The 13,133-nt window shown below is 41.4% G+C and overlaps 1 long non-coding RNA gene across 2 annotated transcripts in view; it reads left to right on the top strand.

Moving 5' to 3' along the window:
- LOC103677221 overlaps nt 1-11,964 on the top strand; it is a 43,231-nt gene extending 31,267 nt beyond the window's left edge. Inside the window, exons 6-8 of one of the 2 annotated variants that reach the window (XR_005836522.1) lie at nt 6,982-7,106; nt 8,534-8,632; nt 10,366-11,964. This is a non-coding gene — a long non-coding RNA (uncharacterized LOC103677221). Of the gene's footprint in view, nt 1-6,981; nt 7,107-8,533; nt 9,351-10,365 lie in introns of those variants that run through there. The other variant, XR_572338.2, reaches the window with a different exon arrangement.
- Nucleotides 11,965-13,133: the final 1,169 nt, after the last annotated feature.

Here is a 13,133-nt window from a genome sequence, read left to right as displayed (position 1 = left end):
AACCCGGGAATATCCTGGGCAAATTGAGATGAGTTGGTCGCCCTACTCCAAGGTTTGCTTTAAAGCTGAAGAAATTTAGAGATTTTTAGAATTATTGCATCACTATGAATTTTAATAAGAAGCCGCTTTAGGCTTAGATGCTGACCCATTGTTCTAGAGGGTATCTGTCCTCCCAAAGGGAGTCAGTGAGTAGGCTAATGCAGGCAAAGATAATTATAGGATCTGAAAATATTTCAAAAATATCTCCTACAGATGGAGAAACTGGATCCAGACAAGGTCACTGATTTTCCAAGGGCAGAGAGTGACAAGGCCATAATTTGGGATACAGATATTTGGACTTCAGTCAAGGGCTCTTACCTCCATGTTATGTCATTTCCAGTCCTCATCGATATTTACCCTGTGAGTATGGTATAATAGTGAATCCTGGATACTGTTTAGGCTGAAGGAGAGATGTTCTTGGCAGTGAGATAGTTTACCATCTTCAGTTCTAGGCAGTGCACAGATTAGACTAAAATCTAACCTGAGCCATACCTGGACAAACTGAGAACCAGAAAACACATCTTGCTTGAAACAAAACCCTAAACCAAAGACAGGTCTGTTTTGAAATGGAGTTTTACCAGTTGCATCAGAAATGTTAGTAAAAAATTGTAGGCCCTGGTACTGCTGTCTCAGAAGAAGCTCAGTGCACTTTGGGTCCCAGTTTTAGGGCTCTTCTCGAAGGTAAAGGACGGGGCAGCTTCCAGCCGGTGGCAAAGCAGGTGTAACTAGATGTGGGCCAACAAGTGTTTCTGGGCGTGTCTTTGGCAATGAAAGCCAGGCTGCTTTAGCAAATACATAGGAGGCTGGTAACTATCTGCTCTGCCTAGAGCTGAAGATGGAGGGCTAGGTGGGAGGAAGGGTGGAGAAGGAGAACATTACTTGAGGTCTGACTTGGCAGGAAACTGCCATTAGGTGCTTGCCCCACCTCTGTTTAGAAAGTGTATGTGGTATGCTTGGGTGTGGGCTGTGTGTGTACCTAACCACTAGAGTTGAGCTTTTATCAAAGAAAGCAAATTGCTCACTGATAGGACTCCAATGACATGGCCACCCCAAAGCCATACGCATCCTGTCCAAGGGATCCAGGAGGAAGCTCTGTTTTGACCGGCAGGGCAATATGGTGAGGAGGCTGTGAATCATACATCGTTAGGTTCGGTTGGCATGTGAGCAGGCATGAGCTGCATTTCATTCAATGATTATAAGATAAAGCCCTATGATTTTGCACAACCCAAGAACTCATTCAGGAGCAACTGAAATTAGTTTTAAAGGAAAGCTCTTGGGATGGGGTACTATTTTGAGATTTTTAACCTTTTCTCCTTTTCTGTTCCTCTTTTTTCCTCCTTCCATTGAAGCAGTCAGTTAAGTTTGTTCTTTGCTTCCATGCGGGCTTATGGTTGAGAGGAAAGCAAGTCTAGTCTGCTTGTCTTCTTGCCTTTGAGAGCAGAGGTGGGAGGGTGTGGGTCAAAAAGGCACAGAAACAACATATTGGCCAAAAACCCAAAAGAAAAAAAAAATAAGATTTCTCCAAGATCAGAGAGAGATTTCCCAGGACTGGAAAGAGAGAACATGAGGAGAACAGAGAGCTCTCAAGACATGAGACAGAGAAAAAACATGCCCTGAATCTTTCAACATTCATTCACCCAATTCCTGTACACACCATGCACTCTTCTAACAGCACTGAACACATACGTAATGACCCTTGCCCTCGTGGCGCTTACATTTCAGTGACAATCTACACATACGGGACTTGGATCTGCCAGATGCTATTCTAAGTGCATGGCGTGTATTTACTTCTCAGGACCCATCGAATGAGATACTGTATTCCCAGCTCACAAGTGAAGAAATTGCAACATAGAAGGGTTACATAACTTGCTGATCTTACAGCTAGTGAGTATCAGAGGCTGAATATTGGACCCGGACAAGCTGGCTTCATTTCTCTGAACTGCTTGCTTAATTTCTAGGCCGGGCTTTGGGAGGGTGGCAAGACACTCGAGTTGAGAGATCTGCTTGGAGCAGTTTCACAGAGACTCCCATGCAGTGGGACGTTAGGGGAGGTTAGGGCAGCAGTGAAAAGACCCTGAAATTCTAGGGACTGACGCCTGTGATGATGGATGTCTCTGAGTCAGTCTTCCCCTGACTGTGTTCCACTGCCCCAAATTCTGGGAGGCCAGCACAACCAGAGGGGAGGAGCCCTGCTCTAACGCTGCCTTGCCTCTTTGTCCGGCAGGATGGGAGCCCCAAACAGAAATTAAACTGAGTTAAAAGAATACAAATGATAAAATAGATGATGAAAAAATAATGAGAAAGAGAGTAAATGTTTTTGTAGTCCTGAGTCTGTAGACTAAGATCCAGCTGTGTATTCTGGAAAGTGTGGGAATTAGCGAAAACTGTATGCTACTGGTGGGAGGAGTTACAAATCCCAATCCCTGCACACATTTCTCCCCCCGTCCCAGAACTGGGGCACTGTACAACGGGGACTAGGATTTCATGATTGCTAAGATGGAAGCCCGATCAGGTCAGAATTTTCGCTTATTTATTTAAGAGAAAAGAGTTGTTAGAATTCTATATGGGTGTGGTGCATTCTGTGTGCCCACCAACATGCCATTAAAAATGCATAATATGTAATATGTAGAATATTACCCTCTAGTCAGTACAAATATATCAATCAGGGTATTTGGTTCTGTCACGAAACACAAGGCAGGATCTGCAGTAGAGTGTAAATTCTGCAGTACACAGTTTAGAATTGAACTGTCTGGGGTTGGACCTTGTGTCACCTGCCTTGTCTGTTCCTAAACGAGCCTAAGGCATAAGTTAGAGAGAGAAAGGACAATGATGTTTGTCTCAGTCTCCTGATTTGTAACAAGTTACCACAAACTTAGTACCTTAAAACAGCACCACTTTATGCTTTGCAGCACTGGAGGTCAGAAGTCCCAAATCCGGTTCACTGGGCTAGTCCAGGTGCCTGAAGGCAGGATTCCTCTGACAGTTCTGCAGGGAGAATCCACTTACTTGCCTCTTGCAGCTTCTCTGGCTGCCTATATTCCTTGGCTTAGGGCCCCTTCCTCGTCTTTAAAGCTCATCACTCCAGGGGACACCCGGCTGGCTCAGTCAGTTGAGCATGTGACTCTTGATCTCAGAGTTGTGAGTTTAAGTCCCACATTGGGTGTAAAGTTTATATTAAAATAAATAAATAAAAATAAAGTCCATCACTCCAGTCTTTGTTTCGGACACTGCATTGCCTGCTTTCTGACTCTGACTCCTGCCTCCCTCTTGTACGGACCGTTGTGATTATATTGGGCTAATCTGGATAATCCAGGATAATTGCTGAGTTTCTATTGATCAAATTCCCTCTTGGTCTGATTGATGCAAATGTCAAGTAGTGACGGACAGTCTTTATATTGCAGTTGTGTGAACCGCTTTTAAATAAAGTAGCATGGCCCCTGTTTCGTATTTTATATAGCCCAGAATATGTTTTTATTTTTCTGGGTACATATCCAACCATTTTGAATTCAATAAAATTTGAACTTGAAATATCTCAAATACAATGTCACTCATCAAAGAGGAGACAAAATTTTACACAAATTGATTGTGTTTACTTATTATAAGCTATACTGGTTTTCTCATTTGAAACCCCAATAATTCTTTGAGTATGTGTTGTCCTCTAGCTTGGGTATCTAGTGCATGGACACCCCGTCTGTGAATTCACTCCTAGGTGGTTACCCGCTTTTTCTTTAAAAGAGAGAACTACGCCTGACTCCAGTAAGTGCTCCTGTAATATCCTGCTCATATTTCAACTGCTAAATTCAAGTCATTCTCGGGGCCCCCCGGCTGGCTCAGTTGGTTAAGCCAACTCATCACGTCATGATCCCAGGGTCCTGGGATAGAGTCCCACGTCGGGCTCCTTGCTAAGTGGGGAGCCTGCTTCTCCCTCTCCCTCTGCCTCTCAACCCAGCTTGTGCTCTCTCTCTCAAATAAATAAATAAATCTTAAAAAAAATAAATTCAAGTGATTCTATTATCATTATGTGTCTGTCTATGCCATTGATTGCTGGGCTCTTTAGGTCATGTTTCTATCTTCAATCTTTATATCCAACACAGTGAACATGGCATCTGAGGTTTTGTGAGTCCTCCACAAATATTTGTTAAATGGATTTTTTATTAAAGGAAGAACCACACTTTATTTGATTCCATGATGAGAGCTTTATGTCGTTTCTGGTTTTCTTTTCCCTTGCATACCAGAAAACTCTAAGCCAGATTGCTCTGTGACAACAACTCTCTCATCCTAATTCTAAAAGATATTTTGCTTCTGTTCTTATTTTTCTTTGAATTAACCTGACTACGTATTTTTATTGTAAGTAATGCCAAATGCTTTCTAGAACTCCAAAGGATGTAACTTATAAATAACATATTTGGCAAATTTTGATTCATCCGGGATTTATGTTTAAGGAAGACCGATGCCTTTCACCATAGTGAGCCTAATCACTATGATGGTAACAGTAAGAAAACCAAGGAGTAATAACTATCAGATAAACGTGGGAAGGTGGTGTGCATTGTGCTTAGCAATAGGAAAGACAAATAGGGATCGTTCAAAGAATTGACTGCTGATGTAGAACTTCAAACGGGTGCATTTCTATGGGGAGAGTGGCTGAAGTTGTCTAGCACAGGTGGATATTACGGCACTAGAAGAATCGTGTTGAAAAAATTTATTTTACTTTTAGTTATTTAATAGTTGTTTTTTAAAAAATATCTGGGAGAAAGAGAGAAGGACATAGAGAATCTAAAGGATTTCTCAGAGGAAAAGGAATATTATAAATCTGGTGAGAAAGCTGCCCAGTGGTCCAATTATGAGAAAGGCAGACGGAAGTTCCATGTACCAAGGTCAGACAGAGTCAGAAAGGTGCACCTCAATCACAATGAGAGAAAAACAGTATTTGAGACTGGGGAATGGTCGCCTGGGCTAGTTACAGGGACATCAATCAACAAGAATATTGTTTTGCAAAGTAAGGAGGATATTCTCTGTCAAATTCCTCTTGGTTTTGTTACAGGCTTACCAAAAGGCCTAGGGCCAGAGTGAAATGGGGAACAGGAAACAACAGGAGAAAAGAAAAATCAAAAGGCTTGATGACAAGGCAAAGCTTTATTTATTAAAGTTTTTACTTTGGGAAATTTGAGAAAGTAAAGAAAGTTCAGCTTTTTTTTTTTTTTTTGAACTGAAAACTTACCTTTCTAAATGAATACGAATAAATGGAAGAGTCAATGAAGAAGCCATCATCTCGTCATTATGTGGGTCAGTATTCACTCTGGTGTCCAGAAAGATCTGGTTTTGTTTTTTTAATCCTGATGATAGAAAATTTTCCAAATTTTTACTAAAGGTTAAACAAAGGTAGTTCAACCTTTAGTAAAAAATTGTTTTTTCCAATTGGTCCAACACTAGACAAGCTTTGCTCTTATAAATAAACTCAAGGGGCACCTGGATGGCTCAGTCTGTTGAGTGGCCAACTCTTGAGATTTTAGCTCAGGTCATGATCTCAGGGTCATGGGACAGAGTGCTCAGTGGGGAGTCTGCTTGAGGATTCTTTCTCTCCCTCTGCCCCTGCCTCTGCTCACGTGCTCTTTCTCTCTCTCAAATAAATACATCTTTAAAAATAAATAACTAAATGAACTCTAGTTTTAAAATGAAAAGTGTACTCATTTAAAATGTTTTTGTTGGGGCGCCTGGGTAGTGCAGTCGTTAAGCGTCTGCCTTCGGCTCAGGGCGTGATCCCGGCATTCCGGGATCGAGTCCCACATCAGGCTCCTCCGCTGGGAGCCTGCTTCTTCCTCTTCCACTCCTCTGCTGTGGTCCTTCTCTCGCTGGCTGTCTCTTTCTCTGTCAAATAAATAAATAAAATCTTTAAAAAATAAATAAATAAATAAATAAATAAATAAATAAATAAAATGTTTTTGTTGTTCAAAGTTGGTCGGAATATCCCAATATTGGTAAGTGGGAAAGGAACGTGCCTATGGAAAGTGCTGGGGTCTGTAAGTGGGAAAGGGTGCTCCAAGAGGGTTGGCTGGGCGTGGCTGTAGTGACAGCTCTCACCCAGCTGCTCTCAGACGGCACAAAACATTTAGCCTATCTGAACCATCCCATAATCATGATTAACATTTAATCATGAGATTTCACATAAAAAACCGCATTTCTGATTTCTCTTGAAAAACCTGATAGCATTCCACCATAGCAACTATCGCTGAGTAGGACCGAATAGCTGCTGCTCATTTGGGACAGGGCCGGCTCCCCGTCGTCCATCTCCCTCCCACCCCTCTGTTCTCTTCAGACATGGAGGCAGAGTGTCAATTGCCATCCACCCATGAGACTGCACATTTGTTTATCTTATGGTGGAAGTCATAAGACACTAGAACATGTCTTATAACCATGTCCATCTCAAAAGTGTGATATAGACCCAGATGCCACATAATTCAAGAACAATGGGAGAAAGCAAATCTCCTCGTGGAAGTGAAGATTATCCTAGGATTTTCATATGCATGTAAAATAAATCTGTATAGAAATCACCTGTCTGTTTTACTCATTTGTTCCCTTGCAGACTTTGGGTTTAAAATGCCTGGTTTAGCTTTTGTAGCTGTGATTTCATCTTTGGGTACAGATCACCCCTGAGGCTAAAATAATATGTTCTTTTTCCAAGAGACAGTTCCCTTTTCTTTCTTTTCAGTGAAACTCTGACTTTTTATGGTGGTGAAGTTACCACAGCTGGGTCTATGCCAAAAATGTTAACCACATTTAACCCTTACTTCTCAGCTCCCCATGTTGCTAATCGTATAACCCAGTCCTGACCAATTAGATGTAGGCAGAATATGCTGATGAGCTGAGGAATTTATTTTCCTGTAAAAGGGAACAGGTGCAGTTGGTTTGGCCCTTTACTGTTACCCTTTTCTTCCTGCTTTGAAGCGGACAAGTTCTCTGGAGATGCAAAAGTCGTCTTGTACCCACAAGGAGACAGCCACGGGGGCAAAAGTCAATTTGTGAAGGATATTGAGCAGAAATAAAGCAAGAGTCTAGGCCCTTGGGTGCAGGTGAGTAGCTAAACCAATTGCCATTAACTACCTAGGTTTGATTATATGAGACAAATAAAACCCTTCGTTGTTTTCATCATGGTTGTTCGGCTTTTCTGTTCCTTGCAGACATAGGCATTCCTAATTGATTCATTCTTCTCCCCTCCCCTCCATTCATATATGCACAATGCTTCTCACTATTTCTATACTTCCCTCGTCTCCCAAATTATGTCAACACCCCAATTCAGTTCCTACTGGACGATGTTTGCAAGGCATGATACTAGCATTTGGAATGCAGGGTCCTATAAAGATGAGCAAGACAAATTCTTTGTGTTAAAATGTCTTGTTATCCAGAAGGGAGAATTAGATAGCTGCACACAGTAATTGCAACACAAAGTAGAGCAAAGACAGTGCACAGGTTGTTATGGAGCATTCAAAGCGGGGCTGACATAAATGCCATTGCACCTGGTTCCTGGCTGGAGTCATCAGGAGAGATTTCTCGGAGAAGGTGGAATTTGAGATGAGCCTTGAATGTTGGATAACATTTTAGAGGACTGCTTTCTAGCAAGAGGTACTGGTAGGAGGAAAGGCACAGAGGCAGAAAATGCAGAACATGTTGGAGAGTGAAGGTTCTACAGCCCCCCCCCCCCCCACAGACCCACTGGCCTCTTTGGTTCTTCTAGTGAGCAAGCCAGTCCCAGCCCTGCACCCTCACATGTTCTCCTTCTCCTGCTCATGGCTCTCCCTTCTTCTCCTGTATGTGGCCATCTGGGACAGTTGTTTCCTTAGAGAGGACGTCTCTGGGTAGCCAAAGTCAAGTCCATCTGCCATTCTTTCTCTTGTACTGGATTCTTTGCCTTTACAAAATTTAGATGCTCATTTGTTTAGCATTGTTAATATTTATTAAAGACCTGTTGTATTCGAGACATTGACCTCACCTAGTAGCTGTATTAGTGAATAAAAAAGTCAAGGGGCACCTGGGTGGCTCAGTTGGTTTAGCGTCCAACTCTTGATCTCAGCTCAGGTCTTGATCTCAGGGTTGTGAGTAAAAAAAAAAAAAGAAAGTCAAGCCTCATGTCTGTACATGCAGGTAATGAGACAGATGATTAACAAACATAAAATTGTTACGTATTGTGTTAAATGCTAGGAAGGAAGTAAGGGTAATCTGGGAGACACCTGGGGGCTGGCAGGAGATAAATTCTGTTAATGACAGCACCTACTTCAGAGGATTTTGTGACAATAATAAAGATGATATACATAAAAAACTAAATAGAGTGACTGGCACATAGTCAGCACTAAAATTAGTAATTAAAAGTTTGTGTGAGTGAGTAAACTTTTTATTGCTACATATATGAGAAAGAGCACGAATCAAAAGTCTATAGCTTGGTGAATTTTTAAAAGGGTTATTTATTTATTTATTTATTTATTTATTTATTTATTTATTTCAGAGAGAGAGAACACGCGGGGGAAGGGAGAATGCTTGAGCAGACTCCTTTCTGAGCACGGAGCCCGACACAGGGCTTCATCCCAGGACCTGGAGATTTAAAGTATATATTCCTTTGAAAATATTGATATGCAAAGAAATAGTTTTGGGTCTACTTTTAAAATTTGGATTTGACCAATTAATTAAAATTAGAAGTGTTGTTTATATTGTTATAAGAAATATTAATTCTTGTAAGTCTTAACTGAGACTTCTACAGAAATGATTGCTATACAATGTATCAAATGTAAACAGTAGTATAGCAAGAAAATAAGTGGTCATAAATAATTACACAGCAAAAGGAAAAATCAACAAGGTGAAAAGACAACCTACGGACCAGGAAAAAATATTTGCAAACCATACATCTGATAAAGGGTTAATATCCCAAATCTATCAAGAACTCATCCACGTCAATAGCAAAAACCCAAATAATCCAAGTAAAAAATGGGCATAAGATCTGCACAGACATTCTTTCCAAAGAGAATATACGAATGGCCAGCAGGTACATGCAAAGATGCTCAACGTCACTAATCGTCCGGGAAATGCAAATCCAAACCACAGTGAGGTGTCACCTCGTGACTGCTAAAGTGGGTGTCATCAAAAAGACAAGAGATAACAAATGTTGGTGAGGATGTGGAAAAAAGGGAACCCTTGTGCTCTGTTGGTGGGATTGCAAACTGGTACAGGTACTGTGGAGAGCAGCATGGGGCTTCCTGCAAAAAATTAAAAATAGAACCACCATATGATCCAGCAATCCTACTTCTGGAGATACATCCAAAGGAAACAAAAACATTAACTTGAAAAGATATCTGCGCCTCCATGTTCATTGCAGCATTATTTACAATATATATATATGAATATATGTATATATCATACACAATTTATATATGAAAATTATTCAGCCATAAGAAAACAAGGGAATCCTGTCATTTGTGCAAACATGGATGAACCTTGAAGGCATTATGCTAAAAGAAATAAGTCAAACAGAGAAAAACAAATACTGAATGATCTCACTTATATGTGGAATCTAAAAAAATAACAACAACAAAAAAAAAAACCCAAGCCAAATTTATAGAAAAAAAGAACAGATTTGTGATTACCAGAGGTGGGGGGTGGGGAGAGGGGGAATTGGAAGAAGGTGGTCAGAACTTCCAGTTACAAGATAAATAATTAGTAAGGATGTAATGTACAACACGGTGACGATAGTTAATCTTGCTGTATGATATATAGGAAAGTTGTTAAGAGAGTAAATCCTGAGAGTTCTCATCATAAGGAAAACAATTGTTTTTCTTTTCCTTTTTATTCTGTATGTGATGATGGATGCTAGCTAAACTTATTATGGTAATCATTTCACAATATATGTAAGTCAAACCATTTTGTGATGCACCTTAAATTTATACAATGATATTAATTGCATCTCAATAAAACTAGAAACAACAAAAAGAATTTAACCAGTAGTAATAATCCAGACTCCCTTTTCAAAGATTCTGCATACACAAAGAATGGGAAAATATCATTATAAGATTTTGCATCATACAAAAGCATTTGATCCTAATTCATCACCATCAACACCCCTTTCTTCTCCAGTAGTGATGGACCTAGGTTCTCTCATGTCAGTTCAGTAGGTTTATTACGTGAGCCATAACGCACCCATGTGTGCAGGGTAGGTACTGAATGCCAACATCTGCGGAAGGCTGCTTTAGTAAGACACAGGATTTCAGTGTTGTAATCATTTACTAGGCTTTTCCTTCTTTTTTTCTGAGATGGATCATGCTATCCTCCTGGTGTTTTTTTCTCCAGGTGGAATGGATGAGTTGCAAGGTAGCCAAGTCGTGTCCCTGGCTGCTAGGAGAGGCGATAACCGAGGTGAGGCCCGAAAGCCATTCTGACCCCGTGTGCTCCCAGGGGCGGGATGACGTCGGATGCTCTGGCAGCAGCAGCTTGCCGACACAGACCAGTTTCTCTAGCATCGCCCTGCAGTACCTTCACCTTTAGCTGAAACTGCCGATCCTGCCCCAACAGGGCAGTCCCAGTCTCAGCTGGGCTACGCTCTCGCCTGCGGCTGTAGTGTGTTGATTTTCACTGCTGCATAGTATCCCATGGTGTGACCGTGCCGCAATTTATTTATCCATTTCACTGTTGATGGATGATTTTTAAATGTTTGCCATTTCACCAGGTTGCGTCTCCACACAGGGTTCAGAAGAGTTTTGTCGGATGAATGGATATTGAGTAGTGATGTGGGATAATACTGGAAAGTGAATTCGTGCCATATTGTGGAGAAATGTAAAAGTCTGGTAAAAAGTTCGCAGTAATTTCTTAGGCAAGAAGATTTAGGGGGAAGAGGTTAAAAGCATGAACTATGGTGGGGATGCCTGGCTGGTAAAGCATGCCACCCTTGATCTTGCGGTCGTGAGTTCGAGCCCCATATTGAGTATGAAGTTCACTTAAAAAAAAAAAATCATGACCTATGGAGCCAGACTATTTGGGTTTAATGGCCAGTTCTACTTACTAGCACTTTTTAGCTGTGTAACCTGGAGCAACTTACCTAATATCTCTGCCTCAATTTCTTGATCTTGGGGTCGTGAGTTCGAGCCCCATATTGAGTATGGAGTTCACTAAAAAAAAAAAAAAATCATGACCTATGGAGCCAGACTATTTGGGTTTAATGGCCAGTTCTACTTACTAGCACTTTTTAGCTGTGTAACCTGGAGCAACTTACCTAATATCTCTGCCTCAATTTCCTTCTCTAAAACAATGGGTGTCATAGGGAGACTGTAAAGATTAAATGAGTGAATAGTTAGAAATCGCTTGGGCCAGGATCCAGCACACGGAAAATCGTACAGCAGTGATTGTGAAGTAGAACGAAGGTCTCCACTGTTGGTGTTTGAACAGGAAGTGGTATTGTTGGAGCAGAGTGAGAGGCTGGACCAGAGTTCCAGCTACGGCTACTGTTCTTATCAGGAGGCTGATGGCCACTGACCCAAGGGGTGTTACCTGTGTCAGAAACGCTAGCGAGCAACTCACAGGCCGAGAAACTGCTTGAAAATGGGCCTGGCAAAACCATAGTTCAGATTCCATTCTCTGCCTCAGCAGAAAAGCTGTGAGTGGGTGGTTTGGAATTATGACCTGTAATTAGAGAACTTTCATCTTTTATAATCATCAGTTAATGAACGGACGGTAGTTAGAGAGGCGGAATTCCAGACCAGCAGAAGAGGGATTTTTTTCCTTCCCACTGAAATGACACAATGCAAGAGTCTCCCTCTGCCCCCTGGTCTCTTGAGATTTGCAGGAATTTCCAGCAGAAGTTTCCTGCCGTGACGTTGTCTACATTGTGCTAGGTTATCCCGCTGGAGCCAAACTACAGAACAGTGAATATGTAGGAGTCTGGGAAGAAACAGATGCTACACTCCAACTGCGTAATTTGAAAAGAGTTTAAGAAAAGGACCGTTTTACAGAATTAGGAGATCTAACAAAGGTAGTGAAGAACCCTGAGACTTGCGAACTTGGGAAGATCTGACCACCCTAGACCTGGGCAAGGAGAGCTCACCAGCACTCAGAGAGGGCTGAGGACAGAAGCTGTGGGCTTTGGTACAAGGGACATCCAACCAGTGGTTCCCTGGTAAGGAGGGAACTGTGAGAATGCATCCTGGACATTCCTCTTACCCCGCCCTCCCCACTCTGCCAGTTTGCCCATTGGTGGAACTTTCCTGGAAGCCGGAAGTCACAGGAGTCCACTGACACAGTTCATTAAGGTCAGCCTTCCCAAGACACAGAGCAGATGGAGTCCATGGAGGCTTGGACCTCAAGGGATAAATAATGGGTGTCCCACAGAAACAGAAAACCATGGCATTGGCCAAGCAGCCATTTTGCTACTTTCAGGGTCAACGTAATCTCATAAAACAGCTATGATTAATATGAATAGTAATAATTGGCACAGTAAAAACGTGCCTTTTGTCTACTGGGCATCCCCTGTGCCAGGCACGCGCTCAGTACATTGCATGCTTTAGTTCGCCAAACCTTCACAATATTCTCATAGTTAGTGTCACTGCTATTTTGCAGATTAGGAAAACTGAGGCATTAGGGAATTAATGGACTAGCCCTAAGGACCATAGTGCAAAGGAAGCACCTGAATCAAAATGGAGTCCCATGCTTTCTGAAGCCGAAGTTCATGCCCTTCTTACCACTTGAGTAATCTACCGATCCTTTTATTTACACATTCAGTTCAAGTGTTTCCTACTCAGTTAGGTGAATCTATTTATATATACATTGAAACAATACAGAAATTATAAAGTCAAAGTTCAATTTAGTCCTTCCCATCTCTCTCCCTTAAAATATTTCCCTTCTCAGAAGTTCTCAGAAGTCTGTTAATGGTGTGGTATGTCTCCTTTCAAACTCTTTTTTCTATGCGTTCACAAATTTACATGTACATATGTAGCTATTCTATTTTTACATAAATAAGATTGTTTTGTTTATAATTTTCTTCAACTTCTAAAAAATTAACTGATTTTTTATTGATGTATAGTTGACACGCGATGCTCCATTAGTTTCAGGTGTCCAACAGAGTGGTC

This window comes from Ursus maritimus, unplaced genomic scaffold (genome assembly GCF_017311325.1).
Source record: "Ursus maritimus isolate PB19 unplaced genomic scaffold, ASM1731132v1 scaffold_20, whole genome shotgun sequence".
Taxonomy (NCBI): domain Eukaryota; kingdom Metazoa; phylum Chordata; class Mammalia; order Carnivora; family Ursidae; genus Ursus; species Ursus maritimus.
The sequence above is the reverse complement of the archived record's forward strand: the minus strand, read 5'-3'. Positions and strand labels throughout refer to the sequence as shown.